We start from the raw sequence: 8,874 nt of genomic DNA, 5'->3' as shown, positions 1-8,874 counted from the left end.
CAATCACCCGTAAGGGTCTCTAGGCGCTGGGGGCCATCGGGAAGATTAAGCAAGCTATTGCCCAGAGTCACATGGTGCTGGGCTAACCTGCCGCCGGAGCCGGGGATCGAACCCTGATCCCCAGATTCCAGCGTCAGTCGCCCTGGCCGCGGCGCCACACCTCTCCCACGTTTTAGAGCAGATGAGACAAAAAAATAATCCAATCTATCTAGGGATAAGTGGGGGGCAGAGAAGAAAGTATAGCCACACTGCTCAGGTTTGAGGTAGGCCCACATGCCTTTTAAGCCGTGAGTGTTAAATTAAGAAGGGCCCAATAAACTTTAGGCTTTCTTCCAAGCATTCCTGAAGTCCCAAGTGCTAGGCAGGTTTAAGTTCTGATCGCCACATAGAATTACTGGTAGTGGCCAATGTGCTAATTCATCATTCACATGATCTATCACCCCTGGGTCATCTATGTTGCTAGCGTAGATCGAGCAGATCGTAAATATAAGATTACAGGACAAAGAGCAACTTTCCATCACCCACCTTCCTAGTATATCTGATTTGACCTGGTTCACTCTTAATGGTAATGTTTTCCGGGCCAGGATCCCTACCCCTTTACCCGGGTGCCCTGCGAGGTTCCCCCAATAAGTTTGAAACCCAACGAATTTAGCAAAAATCTCTGATCGCCTTCGATGTGCGTCTCCTGTAGACATACTATATCTGCCCCCATAGTTCGAAGTGTCTGCGCAAGATTCTGTCTCTTTGATGGGTCATTCAGCCCACATACGTTTTAATGAAACAATCCTAAGTTTATTTTGTGTGTTCATTTTATTTTAGTGCACCCATTATAGTAGCCTATATGTAAACCAAAATAGCCAAGCCCCCTCCACATTCTATAAATGTACCTCCCCAGCACCCCCCACCCCACGTCCCACACCTCCCAAGCCCTCTCCCCAACCCCACCCCACAAAACCTCACAAAACCTCACATCCCGCTCTCCTATATTGCCAATGTAATATTTCCTAAGATATGACATAAGGAGTACCTAAGAAGGAAGGCACTAGCCTCATAGTCTCTTATTCCACAAAATTCAACACGGATCCAACCCCCCTCACCCCCCCCCAAAGAAAATGGAAAGTCAAGATAACCCTGAATGATGAACACCTAATGTGAGGTTCCCGGCTACCATGCTACTCCGTGGTTAACCCTTTAAATCAGCCCTTTAAAGCAAAGATATCTAGCTGGCGTAGCCACCCCCATAAAATAGGAGAAAGATACAATTAGTTGTGTATGTGGGAAAAGAAAAGTAAACAACAACATTAAATTGTCCCTATTTAAGATAAAGAGCTCCAGTCGAAACCCCCGTTGCAAGTCAAAGCAGAAGTTTTTTTTCATGGAGGAATTCATCCCTGCGACGTAAGCTTACGGCCTCATTTCCTTTTACTCCCCACAATTTCTTTTAAGTACTCTCCTGCTTTGATCTCAGATAGGAAAACCCGAGTTGATCCTTCAAAAACCACTTTCAGTCTTGCAGGGTTCATCAAAAATGCTTGAGCACCTTGTTGTTGTAAGGGGGTAATCAATTGTCGCAGTCGCCAACGACGTTCGACTGTTGCGTGGCTGAAATCTGGTTTGGCAAAACACTTGACTACGTCTGCCTCCTTTTGGGAATTAGGCTTGGCTTGGTCATCTATTAATTGCCTTAAGAGAAAATTCCCAAAATAAACCAAAAACGCTCTAGGTTTATCGTTTCCAAAGTTGCTGCCGTCTCGCTTTTGCTTCAGGTTGAACGGAAAGAGGTGTGCCCTTTGGATCTCTTGATCCCAATTCCAGGTTGTTTGTGATGGAAAGGCGGACCGGAGCCATTTTACAATGTAGCCTCTGGGGTCGTCCCCCTCCACGCCTTCAGGTCTCCCTAGAAGTCTCAGGTTATTTCTCCGCAGCCTGGTTTCCTGCTCCTCCAGCTTTGTCATCAAGTCAGTGAGACAGGCCTCGTAGCTTGCACCTTGTTCTTTAACCTGTGAGACTTTGATTTCCAGAGTCTCTGTTCGCGCTTCAACCATTACAACCCGATCCCCAATATCGGTGCAGATTTTGTTTAAATTCCTTATACCCCCATGGAGCTTTATGGAGGCGCCCTTCGCAGCGAGGCTGTCTGATCTAACCTCCTCCTGGAACTGCTGAATGGATGCCAAGATAGATGCAAGAGAGGGCTCAGGCATGTTTACGCCTGTTGGCTGCGGTGACGTGCTCTGCGGAAGGTTGGGGCTCCCTTCCCTCAAGGACCCTTGTAGATCTTGGTGTAGGTCAGAGTGGTCCCACTTCAGTTGTCTGTGCTTTTTGCTTCAGCGCTTTTTTTGCTTGACGGTTGCAGGGGCAGAGTTGTCTGTTTCCCCTTCTGATTTACTGGTAGAGCTCAAGGGGTCATTGTCATTGTCAGACCTGGACGGGGATCCATCTGAGACCGAAAATACATTTTTGTTTGCCGGGTCCGGGGTCAGAGGGTCTATGGGCCAGGGGTTCAAGTTTTCGGGGCCATTCTCCTCAGTTGTTCTTTTCATCAAGTGAATCATAGTCCCGGTCTTGCCATCTGGGGCGGTGCTAGCGGAAACGTCAGTGAACTTAGGAGTGACAGTTGCAGAGGCAAAGGCTGAGGCGGGGGTGGTGGGAAGAATAGAATGGGTGGAGGGAGAAGGAGCAGGAATGAAAGTATCAGTAGTGATAGCGCCAGAGAAGGTAGTGGGTGAGTTTTGCCCACATGTATCAGGTTCTGATGCAAGGCATGTCTCGCTCCTGACATCCTCTCCATCAAGTTTCTTTGTTGCGCATTGTGAGGGAGACTGTATTGGCCCTTGCTCTGAGAGAGCAGTAGCTGGACTACTTATTTCAACTGAGGTGGAGGTAGAAGTGGGTGCGCTTTTCAAAGTAGTGAAATGCCTGGCAATAGATGGCGACCTCCCAGTACTCCCCATTGTACTTTCTTTAGAACACATTGGGCCTCCAAGCCTCCCCTTTTCTTTGTCCCCAGTTAACTCTGGGGAAGGTATGGCCTTTAACTTAAGGGTCTTCTGGCCTCGAGTCGTCATTTCTCTGCATCTCCTCCTCGACAGTCTCCAACTCAGCAAAAGGCAGCCTCCACAGCCTGACCGGTCCACACGACCTCTGACCCCCTCCAACTGAGCAGTGGCAGCGGCAACCAATCATCCTTTGCTGGTGGCGGTATCCAGCTGCATTGAAGAAGTAGCCCCAAGCGCATCCGATCCCGTGGTTTTGCTCCTTTTACTCCGTTCCAGCCAAGCTCCGAGTTCCTGGGCGTCCGGAGCCCGGAGAAGATTACCAGCGTGGTCGCTGTGAGCATGGGCAGGAAAAAATGCTCTTTGCTATCTACAAGGCCAGCTAGGTGTTTGCTGACACGGAGCAGTCAGGACGCTCCGTTCACCTTCGAGCGGCTGGCAGTGTGGTGGCTGGGAAGGAAAAAGCTCACATCAGCACCATCTACTGTCCGCCAGTTCTGATTGCCTTAGCTCCTGAGGCTGAGGGTGGTTTGGTTTCAAGGGAGATCTTGATTTGTCTCCTATAGTGTCTTGTGTGAGCTCTTTCACTGCCTTAAGGGCTTTCTTCCATTCCATTTGCTTTTGAAATAGGTGATCTTGCAGCCTGCCCTACTTTGGGCTTATTCTCTGTGATACAGCATCATCCACTCTTGGGGATGAAAATGAAGCATGAGGATTTGAGTGTCCAGAGCGAACATAAGAGTGGGCTGCTGGCCCAATTTACCCACTGGTACTTAGATGGGAGGGTGAGATGGGAGCATTGAACTCAACTGTATGGTACAGTGCAATTTCTGCCTGATATGTTGCTGCTATACATCTGGGATGACTAACACAGCTGAGTCTCACTGCAGCTGCATAGGTCTAATGAGAGAAATTAGGGGAGCTCATATTGTGGGGCTCCTGGTGTATAGATAATTGTAGTTAAGGACCATGCTGAACTTTGATTGATAAAGACCAATTCCCCCTCACATGATTGGGCAGTTGAATGTCCAAACCCCTACGTTTGAGTTTGCATCAGGCGAGCGAACTCTGGTCCCTTGATTCTGCCCCATCCATACAGTATGCTTCTTGGAGGAGGGTTGCAAACTTTGGTTGGGCGGTATATTTGGTGGCTTTTGTCAGGGGTAAAGCCCAAGGCTCTCAAGACATGATGCGCTCTTGTGCCCTCCTTTGATTTAATGCAGGCGTGCGTTGTGGATGGTAGCTCCTCTAGACCACTGTTTTTGTGATAGGCACATTCTCCGTTCCTCTTGAGGCATGATCCGCGGTCCCCAATATCTGGTTGTTCTAGGTCACAATGTTGGACTGGGCCTCACCTCACACCCCAGCCCTCCATCTTGTAAGCTGTTGTCCGGATCACTGCTCAAGTTGCACTGTTCCTAAAAGATGTGGTTCGTAGGCTTCAGCAGCTGCAGTGCACTCTGCTTTCCCAGAGTGCAGTCAAAGATCCTCACTATGGTGTTTCTCAGACCTTACAGCCTAAGGGTGGTCTTCCCCAAAACTTTTTGCTGACCTCCTCCATTTTTTTTACCTTGTTTTGCTGGCTTTTAGACTTTGTACACTTTACCACTGCTAACCAGTGCTAAAGTGCTTGTGCTCTCTCTCCTAAACATGGTAATATTGACCCACTCCTTATTGGCATATTTAATTTACCTATAAGTCCCTAGTAAAATGCACTGCATGTGCCTAGGGCCTGTAAATCACATGCTACTAGTGAATATGCAGCACTCATTGTGCCAACCACTTACGTAGCCCTCTAACCATGGCTCAGGCCAAACATTGCAGAGCCTGTCTGTACAATTTACACAGGTATTTCGACCTGGCAAGATAAACTTCTTGCCAGGCTTAAACCTTCCCTTTGTATATATTCATTTGGGCGTGGGGTCATTGCTCACCTGCCCTCCGACCCCATGTTAAGTAATTACTTTATTTCTGATCCCCAGCTGATACCAACCAATTCTTTAACAGCCTCAGCTGCACGTCACAGGCAAGGTTTTCCGTTCTACAGTTGTCAGGTCAGGGCCAGTGGGGCAGATGAGGGTGGGGGGTGGAGCTTGAATGGCTGAGCCACTGTGACACAGCTGGGCATCCTTGGGGTGCGCATGTCAGGGTGGGCGGGTACCTTGCTCTGCCCACCAGACATGCACACTTGAATCCTCACCTATCCGCAATGCTAGGAGCCCTGGGGGCTGATGCACAGCCCACAAGTCTTCAAAGGAGCGTTGGAAGCCCCTGGGGCAGCCAATCCTTACACAGCTCTCGTGCACGAGAGCAGTGTCTAGATTGGCTCAGGAGTTGAGGGGAGGAACAGTGGGAATGGAGGTCCGAGCTGGAACAGTGATACGAGGCTAAGTCACAATAGTTCTCTTCTCTGTGGCTACGACAGAAGGGACACGACCGAACGGTGAGTACATACTCATTTTTGTTTATAAAACTAAAAAGTGCCTTTCTGATTTTAGAGTACAGCCTGTCCATTTTTAACTGCCAGACAGTGATATTAATTCCAGATCACAGCCTGTACATACTTGTCATGTGTTGTTTTGTTTTTAGTTAAGTACACCAATGTCTTTTTGCTAACTTGAAATTTGTTATTGTTTTGTTTCTAACAAGTTGCTGTGTTTTCATGATAACTATAGAGGTCTGGGTCCAGAGCTTGGTTTGATTGCCATGAATTAAGCCGTAGTCCAAGATGACTATTGGAAGAAATTAAGCGGATGCCGGTGCCAGTCATGCTAGTCCATTTTCTGTTTCCATGGCTCTGACACTCACCACAGTTTAGTTATTATTATTGTCACTGCAAGGGGCTGCCAGGAGCCTCCAGGAGGAGAGGGGAGACAATTGGTAGTTCTAGAGCCCCTTTGTCACCCAGCCACCATGGTAAGCCTGTCATGAGGAGAGACTCTAAGCTTCAACACAACTTGGGGATCTGTGACTTAAACCGGGGGCATCTGATGACATATATAAGGGACATTAGACGATTGAAAGACATGGAATACAGGGCCCACAAAGAGGGACATGTGGTGGGTCGTCTAAGTGGTAGAACAATTATGAGAGAAAGGGTTTTTAGGTTCAAGGGAGAGACATCAATGGGCTAAATAGAAAACATGGGAGTCATCTAGGGGGCACAGTGTGGTAAGGAGCACTTGGGGCCAAATAAGAGAGCAATTGGAGAGAAAAAGCGCCTGCCATTTTCATCATTCACTGAGGCCCTTCAAAACCTTCCTTACCCATCAGGTTTACTGTGGCTTACCCATCTTTTGGTCTATTATGGGATATTTGCGGTCCTGCCAATGAACACACGCTCCTGGCAGTCTGATTGGACAGTGGAGCAGGGCCAATATCAGTAGTTTACTGATGGGCCTGGGTATCTGAAAGGACAGTGGAGCTGGGGCAGTGTCGGTAAACTTACAGGCGGGCCTGGAAGCATGAAGGGACAGTGGAGCTGGAGCAGTGATGGTAGACTTACTGGTACACCTGGGAGGGTGAAAGGGCGGACAGAAAGTCTGAAAGAACAGTTGAGCTGCAGCTATGACAGTCGGGTTTAATCGCTATGTTTGTTCGCCAGCGGGTACTCACCCCTGACTTTTTCTCCTCACAATCTTCAAATGTCACCAGCTGCCACTGCTTATGTCACCCTTAAGGTAGACCCTGGGTAACCCAGAGGGCAGGGTTCCATGTATTTAAAAGCCAGGACATGTACTTTTAAGTTTTAAATGCCCAGGTAATGAAAAACTCCCAAATTTGTTTTTCACTATAGCAAGGCCGATCTCTCTCGTGGGATAACATTGGTGTTACCTTATTACATCTTTTAAGTCTAATTCCCAATTGTGAAGAGACACATTTTTCAAGTTTGGTGTCTCTGGACTCACAATTTGAAATCCCACCTGATGATGAAGTTGTATTTTAAATTGCAAGTCAAAAAATGCCACTTTTGGAAAGCTATGTAAAACAAGAAATGCCACACTGACTATTCTTTTACAATTTCACTTAATTCGTGGGCGCTTTATTCAATAGCAGCGGTCACCATTTATTTTTTAATGCGCTATATAAATATAATACAAACAATTCTAACACACACAAAAAATCAATTACAAAATGTGTCCACATAAATTCTGACAACGCAGTAGACATAAATACAATTTGGACAAAACCACAAATGACAACATACACCACAAGACAGATTATGAATTACAAGACAAAACAAATTATCAGTTTGCATTATTTACAAATCCAAATGAGAGTTTGAAAGGGATCATTAATGAGGTTCTAAATACAATTTAACAATTCATTGCATTGCTCTCATATCAACGGACAAGGCACCTCTGCACAAGCATGATGTTAACACGAAGGATAACATTTAAGACGTTTAACATTGCATAATGCCATGGATTACAATGATATTCTTCTAATCATGTAAATAATAATAATTCACAGTAGGTGCTCAAATGGGGGTCAATGCATTTCAAACCCTCTGAACTTTTCTTTTTAAGATTCTGCCCAGGACAAAGAACTGATGTCTGTTTCTAAAAAAAACATATAAACAAATATTAAACACACTTATCTGTATACTCTAACTCTAAACTGCCTCAAAGTTACCAATGGGATTACCTCACAAGACTGATGATTTCGTCACACAGCAGGTTTCAATTATTTTCACCTACAAAACATCAATAAAAAGACTTGTCATAATGGCAATATCTCTAGGGTGATGCAGTGCCCAAAACAGATACTGGTGTATTCAACACACATGTAAACACTCCCTTCTCCAAAAGAATGATACTCACTTCAAACATGGAATTGGCACCAATACAACCGGGTGCGATAGCCAATTCAAAGGATGTGAATGATAGACAATCTACAAAAAAATTAATAGAAATATCTTGACCGTAATGCTCAGGACTGCTCAGCCTTTTTGTTTGGCACCACAAGCTTGCTATTAAACTGCAAAACACAACGGTTTTAACACGAGGATCAAAACTGCCGGCAACTGGCGAGCCATTAGAATGCTTACGCGAGACGGTTATTGTCACATATTTTTCTCACTCGTATACGTGACTCCCCCATCTCCGCACATGCCTATACATCGAATAACCAAAACAACAGTGTGGCAACCCTTACTTGGTAAATGTTGACTCTAGTCCTGCTGCGGAGTTGTTTGAAAGTGACTTGCAGTTCATCAATAAACAGCAACGTCGTGCTGAGTGCAGGACCTACTAATAAAGTCAATTGTGATAGGGCCCATATGGTTAACTGCGGAATTGTGGTACTTGTGGTTTAACACTTAAACAGACGGAAAGGATGCTCCACATCTCATTCTTTCATGCAGAATTCATTATGATGTACAAAGCTCTTTAAGTTGGATATTAAGGCACAAGAAAGATTTATTTATTTAACTCATAGATTCTGTATTTCAGACATTTTGTTTAAACCGCTCAAAACAGTATTAAATACAATACAAGGTAAGCTTCTTTGCGAATCAATTTTTCATCTGTGCCACCTCCTCTGGGGTCAGTTTTTATTGTTGCCAACACTATCCACTTGATGTCTGATTCTGAATGATGGTTTACAATCCAATGATTTACAAGTGGAGCTGTTACCACTTTGCGCTTTATGCACGATTTGTGCTGTATGATCCTTTGCCTAATTTCTTGATTGGTCTTTCCAATGTATGGCTGATTGCAAGGGACTGGACTGTATAAACAAAATTTTTGGATTTGCAATTGGAAAATTGTTTCACCATTTGACACTATTATGCATGAACATTGTAGCTTCAATTGTCTGCAGACAACAAACACACGTGCAACATTTAAAGTGGCCTTCCAATGGTGGTAATTCCCAA

Source organism: Lissotriton helveticus, chromosome 6 (assembly GCF_964261635.1).
Source record: "Lissotriton helveticus chromosome 6, aLisHel1.1, whole genome shotgun sequence".
Lineage (NCBI taxonomy): Eukaryota > Metazoa > Chordata > Amphibia > Caudata > Salamandridae > Lissotriton > Lissotriton helveticus.
The sequence above is the reverse complement of the archived record's forward strand: the minus strand, read 5'-3'. Positions refer to the sequence as shown.